Raw genomic sequence first — 6,561 nt, 5'->3', positions numbered from 1 at the left:
AATAATAACCCTTTAAAGATGCAGCGAACCGGATTTGGATTTGGGGCGGGAAAGCTTTCCCTACCTCCTACCTTGTTGTCATATAGGTCCTTTGCCCCTATTCCATCTCTAGTCTCTGTCCTGTCCCATTTCCCCGCGAGTACATTTAAGAATGGCAACAATGCGGATTTGAGGCAGGAGAGCCTTTCCCTACCTTCCCGCTCCATTGTCATATATGATATATATCTCCCGCTCTTGCTTTATCTCCCATCCTCGCCCTATCCCATTTCCCCACGAGTGCCACAAATGAACACTATATTGATAAGAAATAAGTGCATAAAATGGAGCTATTAGGCCCTAGTTACATCAAACTCACAAACTAATACAAGTATCATTAGTACACGTATTTATGCACGAGCAAAACACTAATGAGGCGGTCCAAGCTTCATAACAAGCTCACAGTTTGTCTCGATTCGAGACAACTTTCCCAGACATGCAACAGCATTTTGCACTGATTCAAGGACATCACAAAAAGTAGTCATTTCAAACAAATGTTATTGCATAAACATGATTTGGTTTCACTAATATTACAATCACTAATACTAATAAATAGTACTATTATTAGGGAAAAAAAAAGAATCTACCAGTACCATAGTTATTAAACCCAATCCGGGAAGGAACCCGGCGAAAGAGGTGGGTCAACAGGTTACTGATTTAACCGAGGGTGAGTGGTTGAATCGGTGGGTCACTACATATATTTAAATATTATATTTCATAATTATTTATATAAGATATATGATATAAATTGTAATAAATAATGCCATAACAAAAGCTCATTTAATTTAATTTGTTATAAAATAATTAATTCATATAAGAATCAATCAAATATACAGTTATTTATTAATATACCAAATTTCAAGTGTAAAATTTTATCTATATTTAGTGTAATTATCTAGCTTATTTATGAATTTTAAGTGTAAAAAATTATTAAAAATAATATTTGTCTTTAAATGAATTATGTAATATGTTATTTTTGAAATCCATTTTATAACTTATAGAGTTTGGAGGGTAATAAATTTTTATTAAAAGATTCCAAATAAATTTGTTTTAGAGAAAAAAAGATAGAATTGAAAAAACATTTATATATCATAATAAAGCTATTATGTCAACATATTTGGAAGTAGTTTGGTGGTAAGCAGGCGGTAGTGTTGGGGCAGAGGTCCGAAGTTCGAGTTCCAACAACAGTAATTAATTTTTCCACAAAATCCGGTTAGTGACAAACCCGGCCAAAACCGACAGGGTTTCCGGTTTAATCCGGTTCGATCGCCGGGTCATTGACTAAGTCAACGGTCTCTTTGCACAAACGATTTGATTCCAAATTCGGCCCGGTCTAATGACCGGTTCGACCGCCGGGTCGGGCCGAATTTTATAACTATGACTAGTACTAATAATTTAACCCAAAATAATATGGAAAAAATAGATGTATTAATAATCTTATTATATTTATTTAATTAATACAAGGGACGGAGGGGAAGATGGGGCAAGGTTATGCTCTCTCACACCCCACCTCATTTAAGATGGGGGAGAAAAATCCTCCTCCCCACTCCAACTCATACTCCTTTCACAAAGTGGGTGTTCTGTGACAGCCCCATATCTCCCTAGGGCAAACCATAGGGTATCAACGGACTGCCTGTCCAACTCTCGCCAGGACTCAATCGTTCAAAGTATTAATATCATCAATGAAATGAATGTAATATTTGACAATGCAAGGGATTGAAACACTAACTCAAACATAATCACTAATCCAACAATTCAACTTAGTACATCTATTATCGCATGCCAACTTACCACGCTTCACTCAAAATTACATAATATAAATCACCCTTAAGAATTTAAGCTTACAAGTCTGCTTAAACGAAAATTACAATCTCAAAACGCAAGAACGGCAAAATAAAGCTAAGAAAGCCCTCGGTCAAATCCCTTCCCGATCTGTTAAGGAAAACAAAGGGAAGGGGGTGAGTTAAAGCCCAGTGAGGTTCTAGGTAAACAAGTAAACACATAGCCACATAAAATCACAAAATAACCAACTAAACACCGTACAGTAAAATAACAGTTTAATCACAGTTCAATTCAACGATACGGGTGGCTTTTAAGAGCCAAAGGTCCACTTGAGCTTGATCATAATTGTCTTCTGTTAACACTCCGTCAACACTTGTAACAGTATATAGATCCGTAGAACCCCACTTTCACCAGTCTCCATCCACCAAACAACCCCCCACCGAGCCCGCACTTCATAAACAGTAGTTTGGTAATATTCGAGTATACCGGTTTCAGTGAACAGTAAACAGTTCTCAAGGTTTATCTGTTTTCTCGACCAAACCCTTGCTGGCTCGATACGACCGACTCACCTGTGAGATTGGGTACCCAAATAGTAACAGTAGTCGGTGGAATGTCCTCCACGCAACTTAAGCACAGTCACATATAGCATTACTTCATTCCATGGTAATTCATTCGATAAATAGAGCCTCAGTAAACAAACAAGGGAGGTCGAGTATGATAAAGTACACACTCGCCTCAATTTTATTAAAACAGTATTTGGCTCAAACAATATCAATTCAGTAATTTCAAGCACACAAATATTTCACATAACAAGTAACAGGTAGTGGAACACTCACCTGTCAAGCAAAAGTAATAATCGACGTCAAACGTCTCAGTTACAATCACCGTCGTTGCCCAAACCTAAGTCAACGAGTGAAAACATTAATAATTGGATTCGTTCCCTACTAAAGTATAGATTCATTAAGAGGCCAAGTGAGTAGCTTAAGTTACTTAATCCAGCATGCAAATAGGGTCTAAACCACGGTGAAAGTTCATGGAAAAAAAGTCTAGTATGTACATGAAAGTTTGGCAAGAGAAAAGTTTCACTAAAGCTCAAAGACTTCATTACGGGTTAAACTATCTCGCCCGGCCAGCCTCGGGAAAATGGTCATTTCTCATTGTGGGAAAGTTGGAATTAGGTTCCGTCAGTTGCATTGGAAACTAAGTTCATAAGGCTAAATTTGTCTAGAAGAAACCATTTCCAAAATCCCAACATAAGTGGCTTAAAATTAAGAAACCAAATGAACTTTCTGGACTGTCTCGGATGAACAGTACCGCCCGGACAGCCAACTTTCCAGACTCGCCACGGATTGCTCGGGATGAACCAGAAAATGAGCTTTGTACCGTTTTAAAGCTCTAAGATCTACTTTCAATTGCCACAAATGGCACTCAATTCCGATCAGTGAGTAACACATTATGACCTTAACAAGATTGCTGCACAGAAAATTTCTGGACCTAGTCCAGTTTTCCTCCTTTGTTTATAACTCAAAATTTATTCAACCAAATTGCCTAATTTTTTTTGTAGAAAACCTCCACACACATAACCCAACATATAACACTCACATTTGTAGCCAAAATATGCATGAAAATATCAAGGAAAAACCGGACAGCAAGCTTAAAAAGTTTCGATCAGCACACTTTAAAAATTTCTAACTTCTACTCTTCTTGTTATTTTCATTCCTTGCACATAACAAGTATTAGATCCAACTAAATAGGGGTTTAAAACATATCAATACTTCATAAACACACATGAATAAGGATTAGACATTTCATCAAACACTTGGTATGCTGGTTAGTAAACCTAACCATTACTTGATTAACTCAAGAAACTAACCCCAAATTCAACCATAACAAGTTGTTTTTCACCATTTCATCCTCAAGTAGATGATATAACATCATAAACCCAATTTGTAAAGATTACATACCTTACTTACAAGTTGCTTTGGTCACCAAACAAACCACCACAATAGAAGCTTTAGGCTTGAAACAACCTCAAAGATTGAAGGAAATTTTCTTACAAACTCTAGATCTTTCTCTTTTGGTTTTTGTTCAAGATCAAACTAAGGTTGTCATAGCAAGAAGATGGAGTTTTCTTCCTTCCCTTGGAAGCCCTTAAGGTGGACGAAATTTTGGAGGAAAATGAAGCAAAGTTGGTTTAAAATTCCTCTAATCCTTTGGTCAAACAAGATACATGGCTAGGGTTTTGCCACATGGCTCCATTATTGTCCTAACTTTTCTTAATCATTGACTAATGCCATTCTTACCTTTCCAAATGCACCAATAATTATTCAACACCTCTAATCTCTCACATTAAGTCTCTACCACTAATAAAAGAACACTTGGACAATTACAAGTGGTGATTTATTTACAACCTAGCTCAAGAATATATTTTACTTCAAGTAAAATGAATTGAAATGAAATGCATGGAAATTATTATAACACATAGAAAATAATTTGTAAGGGCATATATTAAATGGTCTAGATCTTATAATAAGGCATGTAAAAAGAAAATTGTGTTTTAAAGTGAGGGTCAATACAAGGGATTTGTTGTAACACATTGTGAAATATAATACTAGGGCATATCAGAGGTGGTTTAAATCTTGGTGCAAGGCATGTAGTTTGGGGAAATTGTATTTTAAAAATGAGGATTCTCACATGTTCGCTCCCGTTGCTATTCCTACATCTATTTATTTTAAAAAACTATTTACATTCAGTTTAATTCAAGGATTGAGATTTTGCGGCACGTGCTTCACAAAGAAAATATACATTTGCCTAACTAAGACGTAATTGTTTCAGTAATAATTAAAAGACATAATAAATTTGTCTTCTTTAGTCTTGAATTGGCAGAGACACAAACTTTGGGTACTTGCATAGAGTCTCTTGACTATGAAGCTAAGAATGGCAGTGGTAATATATTACAATGTTGCGAAATATAATGCTTCATTAGTTATGTACCTGTGGATTTACACGAGCAATTTTAATGCTCTAAAGTTTTCATTTTTTAAATAAAATTTGATATAAAATAACTAAAAATATCATTTATAAAATTTCAAATTAAATAGATTAAAAATAGTTAAGTCATAACAACTTAATGATTAGTTTCAGTCAAACCTTATCCCATGATTCAATTATATTTACTCTAATTAATGGTGATATGTCAATATGTGAGTAAAGAAGATATATTAGGAAATAAGTGTGGTTAATATTTGAATTTTTCATGACTAATAAGAATTTTAAAAAGCAAACTAATAGATAATGAACTTATCATTTGATCAAATTATTAAAAATTAGCAAAAAGGTAAATTGAGAAAACTTTTACAATCCGGTGTTTATATGGACACCATTTTAGCTTGAATTGATTTCCAATGGAAAGAGAGCATAAAAATTAATAGAAAAAATTTAGAAAAAGAAAGATTATTTATATAATTTAAGTGGATTTGTATGAGTATATGCTAGAATTGCAGTATATAAATCCATTGAAAAATAAAAATTGTCAAAACTTTAGAATTAAAAATAAATAATCGAATCAAACAATAGAAATATAGTCAACATAATTGAAGAAAATTTTAAAAAACAATGTTGATTGATTTTAAAAAAAGAAAAGTGTAATGAATGTAAATATATATAAGGTAGGGGATTAATAGATTTTAATTTACTATAAATAAAAAATTGATATACAAATGAAAGATCATCTAAATTTTAGTAATAATAATAAGAGTAAATCTTGTATACTGACAGTGTATACACAATTACCATTGAATTCATGACACGTGCGCAAAAATTGGATTTCAAATTTAAATTTTACATAGTTGTCATTCATCCAAGGTGCTAACAGTGCGCTGACAGTGTATACGTGAAAGATTAATCCTACTAATAATAAATGATAAATTCAATAATAGGAATAGAGATTGTAGAGAGTTAAAAAACCAAAACTGTTAACAAAAAATAAAATAAAGCATAAATTATAGAAATGTATATGAAGTAGGTAATTAACTGATAAGAAAGTAATAAAGGACTATAATTAATTGTTACCAAAAAAAATTAAAATCCACCAAAAAACATAAGCAAACACAATATTTTTCTCCATGGTGAAAATATAGAACTTACACTTGACAAAAATCAGATACGATTGTAGAGAATAATAAAAGGAAAGCTATTAACAAAAAATAAAATTAAGCTTAAATTATAGAAATGTGTATAAAGTAGGTAATTAATCAGTTGTTTGAAGTTTAAAGTTTACTACAAATAAGAAAGTAATAAAGAATTATAATTAAAAAATATTTTTGTACATGGTGAAAATTAAAAATTCATCAAGAGCCATACACAATATTTTTGTACATGGTGAAAAGATAGATCTTACACTTGGCAAAATATCAGATGTGATTGTAGAGAATTAAAAAATGAAAGCTATTAACAAAAATAAAACAATGGTATGTCTAATGGGTGCCCTATGGGTACTTGTTAAGATGTATTTCAAGTATTAGATTTCTAGCAATATAAAATTAACTACCAAAAGTGTATAAATACAAGGAGATTAATTAGAAAAAGAATATAAATGTAAGAAAAAAGTAGTAATTATTAGTGTGCGTATAAAAATGATAGATTGGGGTGACATGTAGGTGTGTTAACTAGTGTTCATTGGATACCAGTTAGAAAAACACATAAAATAAAGCATAAATTATAGAAATTTATATAAAGTAGGCA

At 32.6% G+C, this 6,561-nt stretch overlaps 1 long non-coding RNA gene across 1 annotated transcript; it reads right to left on the bottom strand.

Moving 5' to 3' along the window:
- Positions 1-1,693: 1,693 nt before the first annotated feature.
- On the bottom strand, positions 1,694-3,981 carry LOC113698386 (uncharacterized). Its single transcript, XR_003450189.2, has 3 exons — positions 3,783-3,981; positions 2,655-2,718; positions 1,694-1,968 (listed from the first exon to the last, which is right to left on the bottom strand). It is a non-coding gene; the product is annotated as an uncharacterized lncRNA (long non-coding RNA).
- Positions 3,982-6,561: the final 2,580 nt, after the last annotated feature.

Source organism: Coffea arabica, chromosome 7c, assembly GCF_036785885.1.
Source record: "Coffea arabica cultivar ET-39 chromosome 7c, Coffea Arabica ET-39 HiFi, whole genome shotgun sequence".
Taxonomy (NCBI): Eukaryota; Viridiplantae; Streptophyta; class Magnoliopsida; order Gentianales; family Rubiaceae; genus Coffea; species Coffea arabica.
This window is presented reverse-complemented; position numbering and strand designations above follow the sequence as displayed.